Source organism: Schistocerca americana, chromosome 7 (genome assembly GCF_021461395.2).
Source record: "Schistocerca americana isolate TAMUIC-IGC-003095 chromosome 7, iqSchAmer2.1, whole genome shotgun sequence".
In the NCBI taxonomy this organism is placed as follows: domain Eukaryota; kingdom Metazoa; phylum Arthropoda; class Insecta; order Orthoptera; family Acrididae; genus Schistocerca; species Schistocerca americana.
This window is the reverse complement of record NC_060125.1, coordinates 500327444-500350656: the sequence shown is the minus strand read 5'-3', so window position 1 is coordinate 500350656 and position 23213 is coordinate 500327444. Positions and strand designations below refer to the sequence as shown.

The window sequence follows — 23213 nt, the reverse complement described above, 5'->3', positions numbered from 1 at the left end:
GCTGAAACGCAACCATTAACGAAGTCCAAAGGGTAACACCTACACTCCTGGAAATTGAAATAAGAACACCGTGAATTCATTGTCCCAGGAAGAAGAAACTTTATTGACACATTCCTGGGGTCAGATACATCACATGATCACACTGACAGAACCACAGGCACATACTAACAGGCAACAGAGCATGCACAATGTCGGCACTAGTACAGTGTATATCCACCTTTCGCAGCAATGCAGGTTGCTATTCTTCCATGGAGACGATCGTAGAGATGCTGGATGTAGTCCTGTGGAACGGCTTGCCATGCCATTTCCACCTGGCGCCTCAGTTGGACCAGCGTTCGTGCTGGACGTGCAGACCGCGTGAGACGACGCTTCATCCAGTCCCAAACATGCTCAATGGGGGACAGATCCGGAGATCTTGCTGGCCAGGGTAGTTGACTTACACCTTCTAGAGCACGTTGGGTGGCACGGGATACATGCGGACGTGCATTGTCCTGTTGGAACAGCAAGTTCCCTTGCCGGTCTAGGAATGGTAGAACGATGGGTTCGATGACGGTTTGGATGTACCGTGCACTATTCAGTGTCCCCTCGACGATCACCAGTGGTGTACGGCCAGTGTAGGAGATCGCTCCCCACACCATGATGCCGGGTGTTGGCCCTGTGTGCCTCGGTCGTATGCAGTCCTGATTGTGGCGCTCACCTGCACGGCGCCAAACACGCATACGACCATCATTGGCACCAAGGCAGAAGCGACTCTCATCGCTGAAGACGACACGTCTCCATTCGTCCCTCCATTCACGCCTGTCGCGACACCACTGGAGGCGGGCTGCACGATGTTGGGGCGTGAGCGGAAGACGGCCTAACGGTGTGCGGGACCGTAGCCCAGCTTCATGGAGACGGTTGCGAATGGTCCTCGCCGATACCCCAGGAGCAACAGTGTCCCTAATTTGCTGGGAAGTGGCGGTGCGGTCCCCTACGGCACTGCGTAGGATCCTACGGTCTTGGCGTGCATCCGTGCGTCGCTGCGGTCCGGTCCCAGGTCGACGGGCACGTGCACCTTCCGCCGACCACTGGCGACAACTTCGATGTACTGTGGAGACCTCACGCCCCACGTGTTGAGCAATTCGGCGGTACGTCGACCCGGCCTCCCGCATGCCCACTATACGCCCTCGCTCAAAGTCCGTCAACTGCACATACGGTTCACGTCCACGCTGTCGCGGCATGCTACCAGTGTTAAAGACTGCGATGGAGCTCCGTATGCCACGGCAAACTGGCTGACACTGACGGCGGCGGTGCACAAATGCTGCGCAGCTAGCGCCATTCGACGGCCAACACCGCGGTTCCTGGTGTGTCCGCTGTGCCGTGCGTGTGATCATTGCTTGTACAGCCCTCTCGCAGTGTCCGGAGCAAGTATGGTGGGTCTGACACACCGGTGTCAATGTGTTCTTTTTTCCATTTCCAGGAGTGTATTTCGTTCGCTCTAGCAACCTGTAGTGGTTGTGTTTCGTCTCAAGGTCAATGTAAAATCAAGCAAAACCGTTACAGTCTGCTGGTGTGTACGATTGGCAGTTACTTTGGGTCTGTACCTTCGTTATAAGCGATAGCAAATTGTACTCACTACCATGACACATGACGCTGTCGCAAGAATACAATGACAATAACTAACATACAGAAACACTAAATACGCATAAAACAGAAAATAATGCCTCAGAAAAGTCAGAAAACGTACAACGTGATATTAAGTAACTGGAAAAACTTCAGGAGTTGATTTCTGACAGGACATTGAACAAAATTTTATATCTAAATACGCTCGGAGGTAGAATAAAGCACTTGTTAGCGTTGTTGCATGTGACTCACGTGCAGGAGACTGTGTTTTTTCGTAATACGACAGGTAATGTGGCTGATGCATAATGGAGTACTACCCCATTTCCGAATCATTGCTCGCCAAGACCTCAAAAACATCTTCCCCAGGAAATAGTTAGGACGAGGAGGTGCTTGTGCCTAGCCACCTCTATCACCGTACTTAAATCTCGATTTTTTACTTGTGAGGGCATCGGAAAAATTATTTGTGTACCGAACCAGTCACTGATATAGAGACCCTCGAACAACATCTCCGTGTAGCATGTGATGCTATACGGCAGCAGCCTCGGCGTTCGCAATGGTGAGCAGTCCATGATGTGACGTGTGGACGCTTGCATTGCATCCAATGGCGGTCACTAACTTTTTTGTAAGGTGGAAGAAATTAATACCACGTAATGTGTAATGTAATGTACTAATTGCTTCACTGCAGACTCACCTTCCATTTCGGGACACATGAACTTTTTTATTCCCGTTACTGTCAGGAATCACCGTTTGTAACTTGTTTCCTCACTCCGTACTCATCCTGTGTGTGGCTTAACCATTGAACTGCTTCTTGCAAGGCACGGCTGTGAAAGACAAATCGAGACGTCGCTTGTATCAGACGGTCGCTTTAGCTGATGTCGCGAACCACCCTTACGATTCCCAAACGGTAATTAGAAACGTTTCACAATGAGTCGGACAATTTTTTTAATGTTATTTAAATACTTTTTACACTCATACAGCAGAACCACTCTTACTTTGCCCTGAGTGTTATTTTTAAACGATGTTCGTTTCCTTTGGTCTGCCATTTGAACTGCAAAAAACCTGGACTTTGCTAGCCATATGCAACTTAACGGCACTGCTGGCGACATAAAATTGTCAGGGAATAATAAGTGTTCAGGTGTGTGTTAAATCCTAAGGACCCAAACTGCTGAGGTCATCGGTCCCTAGACTCACACACTACTTGCACTAATTTAAACAAACTTATACTGAGAACAACACATACACCCATGCCCGAGGGGGGACTCGAACCTCCGGCGGGAGGGGCCGCGCAATCCGTGACAAGGCTCCTCAAACCGCGCGGCCAGGACCTAAAATCCCGTACTACCGTTTTAAAGGAAACTTAAGTTAAGGCTATGGTAAAGTACTCACTCTTTTTCTTTTAAAGAGAAACTATACAACATCTTTTTTGCGGAATCTCGTGATGCAATGAGAGTTCGGCTACATTTACTCACCATTCTATGTTGCGCCAGCTCGCATAAGAAAGTGAGACATCAGGGTTCAGAGTGATTCGAAGTTAAATGATAATTACACAGATTGTTTCTTGTGACATTCTGTAAAAATTTCGTCATGGCATAAATAGTTTTGAAAGAGCTTTGGTAAACCGTTCAATAGGCTGCACGTTTTCTTCAAGAAATAATCAGATAAGAAAAGATAAAAAATTTTCAGTTAATTATGATCACATTCTCGTTAAAAGAAAGAAAAATTATTTCTTTCACTCTTTAGATCATAATAGTTCCTTTGTAACTTTAAAGGCGACAGACCGCTCTGTTTTTTGTCGAAAAATGGTTACTAATTTAAACAAACTGAAAAATAAGGGATTAATTATCGTCATGTTTAAATAACAATACTGATTCGAACCATTAGAATTATAATTAATTACATTTTACTCTACAGACCACAAAAATGATAGTTGCCTCACAGTTGCTTGACACACACCAAAACGCTAATCAGCGTAATTATTTCCATAGGAACTACATAAGTAAAACATGAATAGTATCCTTCACGGGATAAAGCAAATACTTAAATACTATGAGCTCAGCAATATATAAGCAGTTGTATTTTACGAGATACACATAACCTATTAGGATCATTTAGAAGACACGAGGAAAGAATAGCTAGTTAATAATATCTTATTCCAAATTAGTTCTCAGCATTAATGAAAACAGTGGAGCTTATCTGTAACCTGTAAGACAAAAGTTAACAGGTGTGAAATGTGTATCTTCTTTTTTCTTTTTATTCGGTAACATAATGTAAGATCCATATTGTGTAGCAGTTCCATTTGGTGGTAAACATGCTAGACATAGTTCGACTGGTCTCTTCCAAATGTCACCAACGGTGAAGTATCCCTTTCCACAAATGGAAAAAAAATAGTGTTTGTAACATGTTATTAGTTTAAAAATTCTACACTGTAAATTGATAGTAGCCAATATTATTAAGTAGTACAATGAAGAATGTATTCCACAGCATACGAGGAAGAAAGGCGATGATACTAATGCAATGAACTCACACACGCTGTCCTCATTGGAAATGAAGAGAATCGACACATTGTCATTGAATCACTAGACCACATGTCCTCGCAATGTGTCTCTCTCGCCGGCTGATTCATAACAATGAGCAGAGAGGAAGGACAGGTTACAGACAAGTAAGTAACGTAGGAACTACCGACAAAATGTAATATTTACCATCCGAATTCAGGCTATCGCTGTGAAAAGCAGCATTGGACTCGAGCATTGAGTTCGCCCTCCTCTTTCCCAAGCTTTATCTGTTCCTTTTGCCATGAATGTGTCTTCCTCCATGGTAAGTCTCGCATTACCTCAGTGCCCGTTCGTCGCTTTCCGCGGCAGAGAAAGCTCGCCTTGCGAACGACAGGGCCGCACTGAAAGGGTTTTGTGAGAAAGTGAAAGGGAGCGAGGACCTGAGGCGAGGCAGAATGCTTGTCTGCTGGTTCTAGCGACGTGTTCCGCTCGCTTCCTTGCGCCGTATGAAATCGCAATTGTTTCACAGCAGAATTCCGCCTCTTCGATTTGTATGCGCGTTTTATAGACCTCTGGAGTGTCTTCGTAATGCGCTCGACAAAGAGGGGGAGTGAGAATGAGTTTCTAACACAATACCGGTATCGGCATCCGGCCTGTTTGATGCAAGCGGCACTCTTTCGTCGTCGAACCCTTTTAGCATTAGAAAAGAGAGTGGAACTGCGGTTCCACGGAGTCTTTTGTTAGCACAGGAACCTTACGTGATCTATTATTTTATTCGCTGTTTACTTCAGGCTTCTCAATAACGTAAATTATGAACTGAACACCACTGTATACCACTACTGGTAGAACTAACTGAAAAGAACTCGGGATACCCATTAGCACCTTTTAAGACTGTCTCAACTCGGGGATAATTTAACGTGCCTGTTCTTTCCCAGCTCATTTTCTTACTCCAACACCGCATTCACTCGTTAACAACAGAGTAGCTGGGAGCATTGTAGAGAACAACTGTTGACGGTGTGGGCGCGTAGCGTGCAAACCATTCCTCTCAACTGACCTTGCACGCCAATCCCCTGGCCAAGAGAGCAACGTCAAACTTTCCAGCTGGAGAACATTTGAAGAACGGAAATGGAAAATCTCACATTTGTAGGGAGAATAGAAAAACAATATATCTCTGTTTGTACATAACTGAGCTGTATCCAAAAACGTTGCGAAGGTATTCTGATATCACAGAATTATGCTGGTCACCACACCTCCACAAAGGAAATAATTAAGAAAATAAATACTTCATTAAGAACGTTCTAGATGTTGTACCAGGAACCTAACTGGTTATACGTACCAATAAGAAAGTTTTTACAAGTTGATTCTGCAAAAGAAGAAAAAAGCAACCAGCCACGATTAATCGTCATCATCATCATCATCAACAACAACATCATCTTGAACCATTTCTAGTCCAAGGCTGGGTCTGTTAGGAACATAGGTCTCACCATATTTCTGTGTTCACTCTTTTCCAATCCTCGCCTCTTTTTTCAACACACTCCTGCAAACCTTCAGCCGTGCATCCCTTAGTCTTCCTCTTGGTTCGAATCTTCATTTCGTGTATCTTCTTTATCATTTTCTTAACGTGCCAATACCATCTTCGCCTTGATGTTTTTATCCTTCTCTGCAAGGGTTCCTCTTTCAGTATTTCCCTTACCCTTTAATTCCTCATCGTATCTCTCTTTGTTGCTCAAACCCTTCTTCTGAGGAACTTCATTTCCCATGCCTGTTGTCTGCTTACATCTCTTTTCTTCATTACCCACGTTTCATATGCTAGGTCAGTATTGAAATGTAACTTTTGTATATCACTTAATTGCTTTTTTTGTGACATCTTTGTTGCAAACCAGGTTCCTAACACTTCGCACGAATGATTCTGCCTGTCGGCCACGTTTGCTGATCACTTTTCCATTTCTTCCATTCTCCTCTATAGCACTTCCCGTCTTCTTCAACAGTTCACCTCCAAGTACGTGATACTTCCCGTCTTCTACAATGGCTCACCTCCTGTCCTTATTGCACTAGTTGGTCTATCTTTATTTCCAGTTGTAACTGTTAATAACAATATTTACTTACACGGAGCTCCATTACTCGTATGTAACAGACAGGTTAACTTCAGGCAACTGTTGACGTTTATATTACATCTGTTGTAGTTTACATGAGCTGTTGCTATTTTTTCCAACAACTAATGTCAACAACGAAAGTAATATGAATGCGAACAGCAGTCTGAAGATGAGCTTGTCGGTTCGAAATCGGTAACGGCTCTATTTGTGTAAATAAACAGCGTTATTAATAGCGATTGTTTTCTTCTACATAACAATCACCTTGTATTTTACGTATACATGGTCTCAAAAAACCTCAGTTCTCCGTAAAGTAGCAGTAAGAATGTTTTCGTTCTAAGTGAAAATTTTTGTGACAATGTATGAACAGAAGTGAAGCATTAACTTTTAATTAGTGGAACTGTGCCGGTCGGAGTGGCCGTGCGGTTCTAGGCGCTACTGTCTGGAGCCGAGCGACCGCTACGGTCGCAGGTTCGAATTCTGCCTCGGGCATGGATGTATGTGATGTCCTTAGGTTCGTTAGGTTTAATTAGTTCTATGTTATAGGCGACTGATGACCTCAGAAGTTAAGTCGCATAGTGCTCAGAGCCATTTGAACCATTTAGTGGAACTGTAATGAACAAAAACCACTTCTGGTATCTTTTAAACTTTGGGAATCTGGAGGGAATCTGGACTTTCTCTATAGTTTGGCATCTGGATCAAGTCTAAGGATGTGCAACTGGTTACCGACAACGCAGTAGCACGGTGCATGGGGGCTTAATTAAAATGTCCGGTTACGAACCCTGCATAAAGACAAGAAATTTCCGTTAACACAATTGATTAATTAAGTCCCCTGCAACTATAAAAGCTACGAAACAACAAAGCACAAGTGTAACTGTTTGTGGTAGTGTGATTCAGCGTACATGTATCTGGCACGTTTCTTCCTCAATATGACAAGATATTTCAAACACCATTTACAATGAACTAATTGAAAAACCAGAAATACTATAATTGCACAGAGAAGCCAGAATTGCAAGTCTAATACATGAACACGAGCCAGATGCTTTGTTGACTGAACCTGTGACCAAGAGGCACTGTCATTAAAGAAATGTGAAATAATTTTTTTTACCTCATTATACAGTGACGAAAAATACACTGTGATCATTGCAACATCTTCCATCTATACATTACACCAACCGAACAGCATCTACTCTCTCGCCCAACAGAAGAACAGCTGCACTCGACATCCTCTGAACTAGTATTGCTCTCGACATTCTCTCAACAAGTACTGCCCACGGCAACCTCTGAACTACTACTGCACCAGTGGAGGCGGCGGAATAATAATCTTTGGCGCAATCTCTGGCGCTGTGACCCAGTGTAGCCACCTTTCAACGGAAAACACGTTTTTGAAAAAGTTGCACTTAAAAGTCTTACATTTCCATTCTACATTTGATCAGCTTGGTTTCGACATTGGTCAGTATCACATAGGAAACAATAGCAACAACAGATAAAATATTAATGCCAGAAATTAAGAATAGAAACGAAAGAAAATCCAGATTCGCAAAGAACGACCCCACAGCGTAACAAGGTACCTAAAGCGTAGTGCAAGAGGCAAGTGTTGTTGTGGTGGGGAAGAAGATTTGACAACAGTGGTCGCTTGCTGTCGACTGGCCGAATTTGTGTCCTGAGTCCCGCGTGAGCTTCCCCTCACTACATCTTTCCCAGTTGCCAATGTTAAAGTAATTTTGAATGGAGTATAGCAATGAATAAAAGTACTTAGCAGCGGCAATATCCTTGGATGTCCTGGCGCCTATTGTTTAAGAAGCATCATCTGTTAGTGATTAGTGATGTACTCTTTTAATAATACACACATCAAAAACAGTTTTGCACCACCTCGGTTTCGAGAGGTTCGGAACCTGTACAGAAAATTGGAATAGAGATCATCATAAACATCATTTCCGACCTTTTTATTGCCCGTGAAAACCACACATTGCATGTTGTACCACCATACAGCGTGACCTTCAGAGGTGGTGCTCCAGATTGCTGTACATACCGGTAACTCTAATACCCAGTAGCACGTCTTCTTGCACTGATGCGCGCCTGTAGCCGTCGTAGCGTACTATCCACAAGTTCATCAAGACACTGTTGGTCCAGGTTGTCCCACTCCTCAACAGCGACTCGGCGTAGATCCCTCATAGTGGTTGGTGGGTCACGTCGTCCATAAAGAGTCCTTTGCAATCCATCCCAGGCATGTTCGATTGGGTTCATGTCTGGAGAACATGTTAGCCACTCTAGTCGAGAGATGTCGTTATCCTAAAGGAAGTCATTCACAAGATGCGCACGTGAATTATCGTCCATGAAGAAGAATGGCTCGCCAACATGCTGCCGATATGGTTGCACTATGGGTCGGAGGATGGCATTCACGTATCGTACAGCCATTACGGCGCCTTCCATGTCCACCAGTGGCGTACGTCAGCCCCACAGAATGCCACACCAAAACAACAGGGAACCTCCACCCTGCTGCACTCGCTGGACAGTGTGTCTTAGGCGTTCAGCCTCACCGGGTTGCCTCCAAACACGTCTCCGACGGTTGTCTGGTTGAAAATATATGCGACAATCGTCGGTGAAGAGAACGTGATGCCAATCCTGAGCGGCGCATTCAGCATGTTGTTGGGCCCACCTGTACCGCGCTGCATGGTGTCGTGGTTGCAAAGATGGACCTTGCCATGGACATGGGTAGTGAAGTTGCGGATGATACAGCCTATTGCGCACAGTGTGAGTCGTAACACGACGTCCTGGGGCTGCAAGACAAGCATTATTTAACATGGTGGCGTTGTTGTCAGGGTTCCTCCGAGCCTCCGTAGGTAGCGGTCATCCACTGCAGTAATAGCCCTTGGGCGGCCTGAGCGAGGCATGTCATCGACAGTTCCTGTCTCTCTGTATCTCCTCCATGTCCGAACAACATCGCTTTGGTTCAGACCGAGATGCCTGGACACTTCCGTTGTTAAGAGCTCTTCCTGACAGAAAGTAACAATGCGGACTTGATCGAACCGCAGTGTTGACCGTCTAGGCATGGTTGAGACGACACGAGCCGTGTACCTCCTTCCTGGTGGAATGACTGGAACTGGTTGGCTGTCGGACCCCCTCCGTTTAATATGCGCTGCTCATACATGCTTATTTACACCTTTGGGCGCGCTTAGTGACATCTCTGAACGTTCAAAGGGACACTGCCTGTGATACAATATCCACAGTCAACGTATTTTTTCAGGAGTTCTGGGAACTGGCCTGATGCAAAACTTTTTTTGTTGTGTGTATTACAATACTTCCGCTTACAAAGTCCACAATTACAGAGTATCTTTAGACCTCACTCGAAAGTCTGTTTCGCGGAGTAAAGAATTGTGTTTTTGAATTTGATTTCTATAAAACTGCGAACGAAAGAAATAAAAAACAACAGCGTGTATTATTCAGAGTAATACTGCTACTTCACTCATTAGTCGATATTTCCCCTTTAGACAATCTATATTTATTTTCATCCCTATTAAATTAAAAATACCACTGAAATCACCACAAGTGGGTAATAAATTAAAAGAGTGCAAAAATTCTATTTTTTTATTGCAGCCCCGACTACACGTTTACAGTATTGCTGAAAATGTCTGGGAGTTTTGATTAAGATCTCGTGGATCAGAACGTTTCTGAAAACAATTCAACTGTAATAGCAACATCTTTTACATATGCTTTTATTCCAATATATGGCCTGCGGCCTTGCCACAGTGGTAACACCGGTTTCCGTCAGATCACTGAATTTTAGCACTGTCAGGGTTGACTAGCACTTGGATGGGTCACCGTACGGGTTTGCCGAGTGCTGTTGGCAAGTGGGGTGCATTCAATCCCTGTGAGCCCAATTGAGGAGCTGCTTGACTGAGAAGTAGCGGCACCGGTCACGAAAACTGACAACGGCCAGTTGAGTGGTGTGCTGAGGACATGTTCCTCCGTATACCCATCCAGTTATACCTAAAGCCTTAAAATGACACGAGGCCGGTCGGTATCGTTGGGCCTTCATGGCTTGTTCTGACGTCTGACGGTGTTTGTTTTTTGTTTATATTTAAATATGTTGCTGTATTTTTGGTCGTAATTACAAGATATACTCCAAGAATATTTTAAGGAGCGCTCCACTAGTTATTTCAGCATTAAGATTCTTACTTCTCCTCGCTCAGATTTAATTACCTCTCAATTTTTTTCCCATCGTCAAAAAAGAAGGAAGGAAGGAGGGAAAAATTCACGCTGTAATCTTTGTTGGCTTTGGAGTGCCATCTTGTCAGATGAGACAGTCATCAGCCGGGACGAGACAGCTTCTTCATATGTAGCAAATGCTTGAGTACAGCCCACACAAGATATCCGAAAGTTGGGTGGGGAGGGGGTAGGGTCTGGGGGAGGGGGGGGGGCGCTTGGGTCACGCCGACCCTACATCGAATCCACCCTGCACGTTAACAACGAGGACCATTGTGCCGCCCAGACTGGATGTGGTTTTTAGGCTGTTTATCACATCTAATTAGGTGAATACTGGGCTGGTACCCTAGACCCGCCTCTGTTACACGATACGCAAACATTTCGAAAACGTTCTCATATTTCACATAGCTTACACTGGATGCAGACAGATGGGGTAGACGAATGCCATAGCGGGAAAGGGTGTAGCGGGGGGCAGGGGGGGGGGGGGCCTTGGGAAGGCCTGGCGGCTGGTCGATCCAGATTAATATTAACTCTATGAAGATGTGGGGTAAAGGCCAAGTAAAAGGTAAAAGAGGAAGATATTGCACAAATATAAACCTGCTAACCCAAATAATGGCAGACCTTAACAAGTTTTTAATTTTTGTCTGTAACTGCAACTAATTTAATTATTTCAAGTTCCACTCGCTTGACACTTCTATCTTATTCCACCTCCGTCATCCTCTCTATTACCTATTTTGTTTTTTGCTTGCGAAGTGCTGTACATCAACATGCAGAAATCGTTCCTCTAAGTGATTTCATCCATAGCAGATGTTAGAATTAATGAACCATAACTGCAGGAAAATATGTAACAATTTATATCATAGCATTTGCTTACTTTTGTTTCAGGGGAATGTGTCTCTACGTGCTGGCTGCACAAGATGAGCTAAGCCGGGAGGTGAGTAGGCCAACTGTAAGTTCAAACTTCTCAGCATTTTATTTTCGATATGTCTGGAACCGCGAGACCGCTACGGTCGCAGGTTCGAATCCTGCCTCGGGCATGGATGTGTGTGATGTCCTTAGGTTAGTTAGGTTTAAGTAGTTCTAAGTTCTAGGGGACTGATGACCTCAGAAGTTGAGTCCCATAGTGCTCAGTGCCATTTGAACCATTTTTTTATTTTCGATATGGAAACAATTGTAAACAGATTGTCTTGTTTGATGAACTGAGGCAACAGTGGAAGTTCTTGATTGTTGTTGTTTCATAACTAATGGTTGAAGAGATGACCTACTCATCGGCAGGCTTTTGCCCTATAGGGGTAATAGGTCGTTAATATTTTATCAGGAGTTAAATTTGAGTTTTGTCTAATGTGAAAACTGAGTGTTCAGCAGAGTTTCAATGTTTTGTTGATATAGGATACTAAAAACCGTATGTTCATTAAAATCGTTCACAGCACTGTTATTAAAAACCACGCTGCAGATATTGCTTTATGTCCATGCTATTGTAAGATAGTTTTCCACGAAATACGAGTACATCTATGTGTTTCATGTTCTGCACAACATTTATTGGCGCAAAATATTGCGTTCATTTGAATGTTTGCAAAGGCCTCAACCGAGAAAGAAATCTGTATAATTTCTTCCATAGCTACTCAGTGGCACGTCGAATTCTCGCAGCAAACATTAAGAACTGGGACATAATTCAAACCATCTTGAATACCTGCAACTGGTCTCACAGCTTCGCGGTACTCACTTAAAGATTTGTTGGAGATAAGAAAGATACAATTTTTCTCCATCAACAGACAAATACCTTTTGCCACTGCTGTGACATCGTCAATAATGCCTTCGTGATCGATTGTGAAATTAACGTTAATAGCGCTTACAAATGTTACCAATATCAGAATAAACCGTAGAAAACCCACAAACGGTGCTGCAGCTGGTATTAAACATGTTTGATTGAAGATGAAAAGGAGCTATATTTTTATAAGATGAATTAATTTAAAGGACAAAGAGAACAAATACTAATAAAATACATATTTAATAAAACGGTATCTGTTTCACTTGCTTGAAGCTGCTAATGTAACACTATTTGGAGATAAGCACCAAAGTAAGAACTTAAGTTGATGTACTTCGTGACCTTTTTAATATTCCTCATTATATGCAATAAATGCTGCAGCAAGGAATTTTTCGTGTTTTAATACTTCGGGTCCTCGTCCGCTCACATCTATTCAAATTGCGTATGGTTTCTTGAAGTTAACGCTGGAAAGGTTCCTAGCTTACAGCTGCATTGGTTATATACCCTGCCTCCCGCAATCCCGCCGAACTGGTCAAATGTTCTGTCTCTAAAGCGATCGGAAAATCGTGACTCTCTAAGTTTTTCCTCGAATTAACAAAATAAATAAATAACTTACAACGTTATAGGAGCCTAATTAGAATAGAAGGATCATGTTGTATATATCAGAGACAGCAACTATGAGCACGAAGAGGTTTACTCAGCCAGTTGTGACAGATGAATGCAGGGTATTGATGCAACTATGTGGGCAACAGATGTGTTGACGGGGATTAAGATCTAACTAAGAGCTGTGCAAGAGCAAATGAAATCATCAGTTAGAATCAGAAGGCCGCTATACTACAAGCATATGTACAGAATGAACATATACAAGATGATTCAAAGGATCTGGAAAATTCCAACATTAAAGAAAATAAAATTGATATGTTTTCAAGAATACGGATAAGGTCTACAATAAGTATGAATTCCAGGAAAAACAGTAGGAAACTGAGATAAAATCAGGGAGATGCTACACAATTACCAGGGATTTAGAATCGCAAAAGAATCTAGGAGACGTAGAGAGCCTCTGTCAACTGAAAAGACGCTTTGATCGAAAGGCTCAAGACATAACGGCAGGGTGTCAAGACTCGCAGGAGAACGTGACCTGAGCATGGAAGATGATTTTGATTGTTTTACGCTGGTGTGTGAAACTCAAGGACGCAACCAACTTCTGCATGACGTGACACTACTAAGTAACATAGCTCGATGAATCTTGGACCATACATAGGAAGAGCTGATAAGTTTACTACATAAGGTAACTGAAATAAATAAGCTGAACACGAAGACAAATGGCACTTTTATTCAAAGACAATAATTACTCTGAAACTTCCTGGCAGATTAAAACCGTGTGCCGGACCGAGACTCGAACTCGGGACCTTTGCCTTTCGCGGGCAGGTGCTGTACCAACTGAGCTACCCAAGCACGACTCACGACCCGTCCTCAGAGTTTTACTTCTGCCAGTACCTCGTCTTCTACCTTCCAAATTTGTGAGGATGGGTCGTGAGTCGTGCTTGGGTAGCTCAGTTGGTAGAGCACTTGCACGCGAAAAGCAAAAATCCTGAGTTCGAGTCTCGGTCCGACACACAGTTTTAATCTGCCAGGAAGTTTCATATCAGCGCACACTACGCTGCAGAGTGAAAATCTCATTCTGGAATAATTGCACTGGATTCACCGTGAATCATGGTGATCCCCTCGACATTGCAGAAAGCAGGACATGATTCTCAAACGGATGTGTGAGCGCCAGGAACGGTAGTGTGTGCTTTGCAACGTGCTGCCATGCTGGCCACAACGTTGGTAAGGAGTTCTCGTGGTAAGGGGTTCCATTCCTCCATCAGCGCGGTTGCAACCGCTGGATGATCGATGGTGTATGTGGACGCGGTGCAGTACGTCTGCCCAACGCATCCCACACGAGCTCGATGGAATTTAGATTGGAACGGGGAGGCCAGTCCATTCATCTAATGTCCTCTCGTTCCAAGAGCCTCACTGCGCAGTTTGACACGGTCGAGCATTGTCATCCATAAGGAAGGAGTCAGGGCCAAATGCACCCCTGAAAAGACGCAAGTGGGGAAGAAGTACAGTGTCACAATCACGTTGACCAGTGGCTGTACCATGTTCAAAGATTTGGATATTAGTACGACCATGCAACATTATGCCTCTCCACAGCATAACACCTGGTCCACCAACCCGATTATGTTCGGCAGTGCTCCCCGGTGCATTACGTACTCTCGAACGACGAGAGGCGGGAACACGCAATGCACAAAGGAACACTGTCGAGGATGAACTGGTAGTCCAGGTGTTACGGTGTGAGGAGACAATGTCGCCTGGATGTACTCTCATCTCCAAATCTTTGAACATGGTTCACTCCCCCCTCGACCTTATTGTGACATTGTACTCCTTTCTCATCTTCTTTCAGCCATGGCTTCGTTTATATGGACCACAACGCGCGACCACATCGAACTGCCTGCCCAGGTGGAGGAGCTCTTGGAACGAGAGGATAGTCGGCGAATGGATTGACCCACCCATTCCGCCCACTTAAATCCCACCCAGTACATGTGGAATGCATCGGAGAGACCTATTGGAGCACGTCCACATGCACCAACGCCCTTCCAGCATTTTTCAACCACTCTGATGCAAGAATAGAACGCCCTATCACAAGAACTTCAATCAACTTAGTGGCCAGCCTGTGAGCATGACTCGCGTTCGGGAGGACGACGGTTCACTCCCGCGTCCGGCGGCCATCCTGATTTAGGTTTTCCGTGATTTCCCTAAATCGCTCCAGGCAAATGCCGGGATGGTTCCTTTCAAAGGGCACGGCCGTCTTCCTTCCCCGTCCTTCCCTAATCCGATGAGACCGATGACCTCGCTGTCTGGTCTCCTTTCCCCAAACCAACCAACCAACCTGTGAGCATGTTGTAGAGCATAGGCTGCCGTCCGTGGTGATCACACGTCCTATTAAGAATGTAATGTGCAGGGGACAATCAAAAATCGCGGTGACTTTATTGTAATCATTTTCTTTGAGTAAAAAATCATTAGTGTTCATCTCACTGTGTATTTCTTTGAATCTCCTTTTATGTGACAGCTTGCTGAAAAGTAATACCTCCGTGACAAAAATGGCTCTGAGCACTATGGGACTCAACTGCTGTGGTTATCAGTCCCCTAGAACTTAGAACTACTTAAACCTAACTAACCTAAGGACATCACACACATCCATGCTCGAGGCAGGATTCGAACCTGCGACCGTAGCAGTCGCACGGTTCCGGACTGCGCGCCTAGAACCGCGAGACCACCGCGGCCGGCATACCTCCGTGATTTTTGTGTCAAAATTCTAAACTCATTTTAAATAAAACGATTATTATTAACACTGTACATATTATTCTCGGTGTCTACATATTTGGGGCCCTCTGCCGCTAGAGGGCTTCGAATTCTAGTGTATGGCATGGTGGTGTGTAAATTAACTATGTCGGTGCTTCAGAAACAGCGTGCTGTAATCGGGTTTCGTATTCGCAGACTCCTTCCACATATCTGAGCACCCTCTCATTCAGCATGTCAATGCCAGACATCACACGAACGCTGCGATCTCTGCAACAGTCCGATGCTTTGTAGTCACTGTCTCGATCAGCCTCCATACAGTCCCGACTGGCGCCATCCAGTTTTCATCTGTTTCCAGAACTTAAGGAACACCTTCGAGGATTTCATTTTAATACTGATGTAGCTGCGCAGACAGAGGTAGGCTTGTGGCCCCGTCAAAGAAGTTCAAATGGTTCAAATGGCTCTGAGCACTATGCGACTTAACTTCTGAGGTCATCAGTCGCCTAGAACTTAGAACTAATTAAACCTAACTAACCTAAGGCCATAACACACATCCATGCCCGAGGCAGGATTCGAACCTGCGATCGTAGCGGTCGCTCGGTTCCAGACTGTAGCGCCTAGAACCGCACGGCCACTCCGACCGGCTGTCAAAGAAGTCAAACATTCTACAGTGACGGTATCAACGAACTGGTCTCTCGTTGGGAGAAATGTGTCCGATGCCAGGGTGACTACAGAAATAACAATGTAGACATGAAGAATATAAATGTAGAATGTTAATAACGTTTGTTATATTTTAAAAATTCGGAAGCTTTACTTTTCAGTACACACTCGTATTGTACTGTAGCAGTTGTTTCTGTGAATGGTCGAAGTTTCATCGAGCTATGTTACTTGGCTGAGGCACATTTCGTGTAAGTTTTGCACACCAACGTACGGAATCCTCAGTGCCCGAGTCCTATTCGCATTTGGCTTATTTTTTTATGAAATTAAGATTGTGCGTTATAGCGGGCCATTCAAAGTAGCACAAGGTGCCTAAGTGTTTGTCAAACCAGGAATGTATGCGTTCAGACCCGCAAGTATGGCTGTTGTCATCGCAGAAGTGACTAGCGTCCACAGTATACTCATCACGCTGATTTAGAAGTTAGGGCAACATTTTATTACCGATAATACTGAAGCAAATAACCTGTATCATGTCACGTGCATCTTACGGTGTCTGTCAAAGTCATTGTACGAAATGCAGTCCCAAAAGATCACACAGCCTCCTGTGGCTTGAGTCATATCCTCCACAATGCGGACTCAAGGGTATCTAACCACCAATGAGCATCTTCAGCTGGATATAGTATATCCGAAGAAACTTGTTGACTCTGTTCCTCGATGTCATGGAGACTAGAGATAGTGTCACAAGGTATTATAATGATGTCCTCTGTGTGTAATTCTTTTTTTTTTTTTCATCGTGTTTATTTCTTGATATTATAAAGTTCGCAGTTGTTCTCTTGGTCACTCTATTGGGGACAAATAGAACAACATTTGTATTTGTTTTGTAACACAACACAGCAGTGTACTGAGGAGGGCAGAATTTTGCCGCTTGCGTGCTTGCACCCGCTACCCAGCTGTCAGATCCGGCGCAGTGGGGGATGCCCAGTACCTCGCGTGCTGCTAACTGCCGTCAGATCGAGCACAGCTACGTCTGAGATTACGCTGTCTCTCTCTATCGTTACCGCGCTGGATTACGCGGCGCATTTTAGGGGCACGGTCGGTCATTACAGAGTTAACGCTAAATTGGGGATAAGTAATTCAGTAACCGTTTTAATTTTGTAGCACAAACACTGACGAAAAGCGAAGAAAAGGGGCATTCTGCAAGCAATACACAATCAGTCTGCGGTCCAACAAATACAGACCTCACATTTATTTCTCTGGAAGTTTACACGACAACAGTAAGTTCAATGCAACGATATATTTGCTTTTTCTTGAGACAAAAAACCTTTCATTTATTCAGATAAAATGAGAAAAGGGGCACGCGACTGGTTGCTCATAAGAAAGAAATGAGATTCAGTTCTTTATCTTGTCATTCCGGTTTTCTTCCCCCTTCAGTGACAGATGGTAGTGACTTAATAAATATGAACTTTGTTGCGTCATCTTCCCAACGCTTCGGAGCTACCACAAAAGTAAACCTCAAGGATTATTTTCGACTGGTAATTTTGTGCACACTGACATAAAGTCTACTTTGTTAGCTTACAAAGGCAAGTTTTTCATGCAGAGGACAGTCGAGAGAACAACCAGAAGAAAGATCCTGAAGTGGTCCCGAAACGTTGAGAAGACTGTTACTGAAGCTATTTTTAAGCACATTATGATATTTACACAGCTACTACGACTGTTTCCCGATTTTTACCAAAATTACATCGTTATTACGTTCTGTTTATCAGAAATTTTAATAAATAAGTATTTTCTCCTCTTGCAGAAGAAATCCCAACAATCAAAATTTCATAAACTACTGGAATTCGATTAACATCGGGATGGGTGCAGCACCGTATAAGATAATGTAGCGATCTTGGCCACAGATGCACGAAAAAGCAGACAGAAGTAGTGAATAACTCCTGCTAAACAATGGACAAAATTGCTGGAAAGCACGCGTTGTAGCTGTGGAGTAGAAAGGAGATAGCTATGAGAAATGTTATGGTTCTTTAACAAATGAAAATTTCCCACGTTATCATAGTTACAGGCAATGAAATGGCTTTCTAACAAAAGAAAGTTTCTTACATTATTCTACAATTAGACATGAAGTCTGCCCGTATGTGCTTCGGATAACAGTATTGCATGAACGTGGCACTTCAATATGTGGAAGGCTGATGAAGATCCAACTAGAGGAATGTAACGTCAATGTTACGGAAGAGCGATAAGTAAAGAAGTTCCCAGGACGGAATTCGAGCTCAGAAACAGTTATCACCAGACGAAACTGCAAATCGTACGGTCGTAACTGTGGGTTCTTTGATTGCTTAGGAAGATGGCTCATCTGAACATATGGCGTACTAGTTAATTTTGTTACATGAACGATAAAAAGATTCACTTAATTTGATATAATCTTTCGCCACAGGTGTGCTTAATAATTTACAACTGTCATTGACTAATAAAGTATCACTTCTAGCACTAATTAACAAATTGTTCTCTCGAAGTAAAAAGTTCAACATTTACAAATATACATTTCCATTTGAGACTTGAATAACTCTCTAGTCCTACTCATTGATGTTCACTGCTTCAGCTGAGGTCACGAACTGGGGCAGAATGCTTCCATGCGCGGCTCTGTACTGACTTCCATGTGAGGGCGACTCTGTGCTGAGAGAGAGGATGTGTCTTCTTTAGCTTCTCCCACACGTCGTTGCGGACCTAAACGAGACATCGCTAATGCCTGTGGTATCAATGTGCGTTGCCGAATTGGCTGTGGCACCGCTCTCTGGACGATAACACAGAAACCACTTTTATAAAAATGGTTCAAATGGCTCTGAGCACTATGGGACTCAACTGCTGAGGTCATAAGTCCCCTAGAACTTAGAACCACTTAAACCTAATTAACCTAAGGACATCACACACATCCATGCTCGAGGCAGGATTTGAACCTGCGACCGTAGCGGTCGCGCGGTTCCAGACTGTAGCGCCTAGAACCGCTCGGCCACTCCGGCCGGCCCACTTTTATAGCGCAATGCTTCCCATTCCGTTAGAGATAAATTAAATCTCAGGCGATATTTCTGTGAGCCTGGACGTGAAAATGAATTTTAAAAATTTTGCTCCACAAGAAAGAGCAGTTTCTCGTTATTCCAGAAATATTGCGTTTGAAATCAATAATCTAGTCGCACACCTGCGAATGGTACTCCATATGCACGCTACGGAAGAGCAATCTGGAACAGCTGATTAGGTAAGCTTCCGCATTTGCCTGTCACGAATCGCTGCCCACTCACAGACCATAAGAAACTGGAGTTTGCAGTAAGAAGCCTGTGTCACGACTCGCCAACATAGCTCTAGAACTTCTGTTGTTGCGCAAATAGCTCGGTTAAATTGCATTTTCGCGTTGGGGTAATTAACAGGAGGCTGCTCTGCAAAACGGGGCTGTCGGTTTTCGCGCCTGCGTAATGCGTTACGCACTGTGGCGAGAGCGAAACTCGCTTCTTTAGTACAGGGCGCTGCGGCGAGGAAAAGCGAAAGTCGCCGGACCGGCCTGGGCCGGACACTGGACGGGTGCGTAAAACGTGAGCAGCGCAGGGCCCAGGTGCGTGCAGCCGCCCAGTTGCCGAGCTGGACAACTACCAAGGCGTCGGCTGCCGGGGCGAAAGTCAGCGCTGTAAGCGCGCCGGACGAAATATCACTGACCCCAGGAGACATCACCTCTTGATAATGGACTCAGTTCGACGACAAAAGAGAGTCCACAAGTTCCTTCAGGTATGCCATATCCAGCAGAAGCCACTTACTGATGATTAGATCTCGTTGGGCTAAAAACTTGCAGCAATGTTGATTTGCTAAGTTTCATCTGCTGTTCCAAATACAAACACCAACAAAAGTTTTCCATCGCTCCGATATGTCGTGCAGGTATGTTGCTATTGTGACCCTATACCGATCGTAAGGTCAGATTATGAGGCAACAGAAGCCATTTAGGCGAGCTATCGTTACTCCTGACGGACCTATCTTCGACGCTGTGCTTCAAGTGCAACTCTTCACCGACGCCTACACTCAGCACATGACGAACCCCAACAACGACCAACAGGACCATGGTGGTGGCGGTAATGAAGATGATGAAAGGATTCGGGAGTTCGCTACACGGTTCCGGTTACAGCCCATACAGGACCAACCTCAGCTTACGACACTTAGAGAAGTGGCCACATTTATCCGTAAGACGAGCAACTCGGCGCTAGGAAATGACCAAATCAGCAATGTGGACTTACGACACCTCTCACGGACGACGGTGGTCCTCCCGACAGGAATCATAAATGACTCTCTGGTCAACGCATACTTCCCACCCTGACTGGGAAGATCGTCTCAATTCCGTAGCCTCACCACGACCTTGAACAACCGATAAATAACCGCGCAGTCTGACTGCTACCTCGCTCAGGAAGATACTTCTGAGGATATTGCCTGCAAAATTGACTCAGTGCCTCCGGGACCATTGAATTATTCAGCTAGAAGAATTCAGTTTCCAGCAGAAGGCTGATAAGACGGTCATCCCCATTTCGTGGCCTGGCCAAAAAAATGGTCCAAATGGCTCTGAGCACTATGGGACTTAACATCTATGGTCATCAGTCCCCTAGAACTTAGAACTACTGAAACCTAACTAACCTAAGGACATCACACAACACCCAGCCATCACGAGGCAGAGAAAATCCCTGACCCCGCCGGGAATCGAACCCGGGAACCCGGGCGTGGGAAGCGAGAACGCTACCGCACGACCACGAGATGCGGGCGTCGCCCGGCCATAACCTTGTACAGCCAACAAATCGCCGCGCCATCTGCCTGCTACCGACGCTCGGGAAAATACTTGAGAGGGTGCTGCTTGCTAAACTGACTCACTGCCACCGGGACCATGAAACTATTCGACCGGAACAATTAGGCTTTCAGCAGAAAATAATCACCGAGTTGCAGCTCATTCGCCTCCATAAGGAAGAACTTTCTATGTCACTGTTGATGCCAATAGATCTCCACTGAAACCTCCGGCTGAAGCTATTACACAGGGTTCCGTTATTTCGCCTCTGCCCTTCAACCTATACATCAATGACCTCCCGACTAAGCCTCATATAGTCTGCAGCCTTTACGCAAATATTACTGCGTTTTTTACATCGGGCATACACATTGGTGAATTGCTCATCAAGGGACTTGTAAGTTATCGTCAACCACACAAAGACGGCGGTAGTCTTCTTCACACGGAGAACATTTCATATGTACACCCTTCACCTAAAAAGAAAATTCTCTCAAAGAGAGTCAGTCATGCGTCCATAAAGAAAAAGATACAACTGTCATAATGTTGGGCCGGCCGGTGTGGTCGAGCGGTTCTAGGCGCGTCAGTCCGCTACGGTCGCAGGTTCGAATCCTGCCTCGGGCATGGATGTGTGTGATGTCCTTAGGTTAGTTAGGTTTAAGTAGTTCTAGGGGACTGATGCCCTCAGATGTTAAGTCCCATAGTGCTCAGAGCCATTTGAATTTGTCATCATGTTGATGTTCAGCATCAGTTGATCCACTAATCAACAAATTGCTCTCTTGAAGTACAATCATCAACATTCATCTGAGACTTGAATAACATTCTATATCCCTAATTGATAATGATGATTGCTTCAGCTGAGCTCACGAACTGGGATAGGGCGCTTCCATGTTCGGCTCCACATTGACCTCCATTTGAGTGCGCTGGTGCGCATTCGTTGTTTCAGATTGCAGCGAGCCATTGCAAATCTCTGTGGTATCGATCTCCGTTGTCGACTTTGATCGATCTGTTAATGATATCACAGAATCGATATTGAAGAGTGGGGCAATTGGGACCAGGGCTGGCTTGATGATATCATTGATGGTATGCCATGACGGATTGAAGCCTGCATCCGAGCAAGAGACATTCTACGACCTACTGACGTGACTCTGGTGTGCTGTGAAAAACCTCCCACCAGAAGCAAACCATTTTGTCGTTACACGTTTTTTGTGATCTGGACTCATTGCAAATGAATACGTATACAGGTCTCAGAGCTTTTTTTTTTGTTTTCTGTGCCATTTATTCCGAAATAAATGGGCGGTGCAAAACTTTTGTTGATATGTTTAGTGCCAGAAGTGTTCTGCGACATTAATCTCGGATGATTTGCCACGCTAGTCGAATTGCGATAGGGTGCCTGAATCTTCATGAAACCAGGAGTGACCATAGTATACTAATCATGAAGACGTAGAAGAAGAACAACACTTGGTCATCGATAATGTTGAAACAAACATCCCTGTTTCGGCTACCATAATCTGAATGAATGGGCCCCCAAACCATCACAGAATGCCCTCCATCCTGAATTACACCCGACTCGCATAATGCGGATCAGTCGCCTCATTGGGGCGCTTGTGCGCTCGACATTCGCATCGTGTGAAAATAGGTCAAATCGCGAATCGCCGGACAACACTACACACCTTTACTCAGCCACTGCCCAGTGTGTGTGGTGTTAGGCCTATTCATGAGGTACAGCTTTGTGTGCCACTGGGAGCAATGGCCTTTTGCGAGGCACAAGACTCCAGATGTCCATTGTATGCAATTAGCTTCCAATGTTCGCTAGGAACTTGTTGATATGTATCTGCATTCATTGACAGCAGCAATCTCCTCGCATCTGAAGCCTGTTATCAAAGGCAAAGCGTGACAGTCGTCTCTGACGCCCATCTCTTTCACCTCGTCGTCGGAGCTGAATCGCTTTCCGGCCAAATCTTCTTTTAACCTAGGAAACAGGTGATAGCCACTGGGCGCCAAGTGAGGACTACAGGGTGGGTGGGTGATTATGTTCCACTGAAACTGTTGCAAGAGAGCAACGGTTTGCCGAGCGATCTGTGGGCGAGCGTTGTCATGGAGAATGTGTACGCCCTTGCTCAACTTTCCTCTTCTCCGGTTCTGAATTGCCCATTTGAGTTTTTTCAGAGTCTCACAGGACCTTTCAGCGTTTATTGTGGTCCCAGCGATTCAGCTCTGATTACGAGTTGAAAGAAGAGGTTCACAACTTTCTGACAGCGTTT

The 23213-nt window shown here is 44.7% G+C and overlaps 1 long non-coding RNA gene across 1 annotated transcript in view; it reads left to right on the top strand.

Moving 5' to 3' along the window:
• The window catches only part of LOC124623177, a 333982-nt gene that overhangs the window by 90874 nt on the left and 219895 nt on the right, over window positions 1-23213 (top strand). Inside the window, exon 2 of the long non-coding RNA XR_006980678.1 lies at window positions 11276-11324. This is a non-coding gene — a long non-coding RNA (uncharacterized LOC124623177). The remainder of the gene's footprint in view (window positions 1-11275; window positions 11325-23213) is intronic.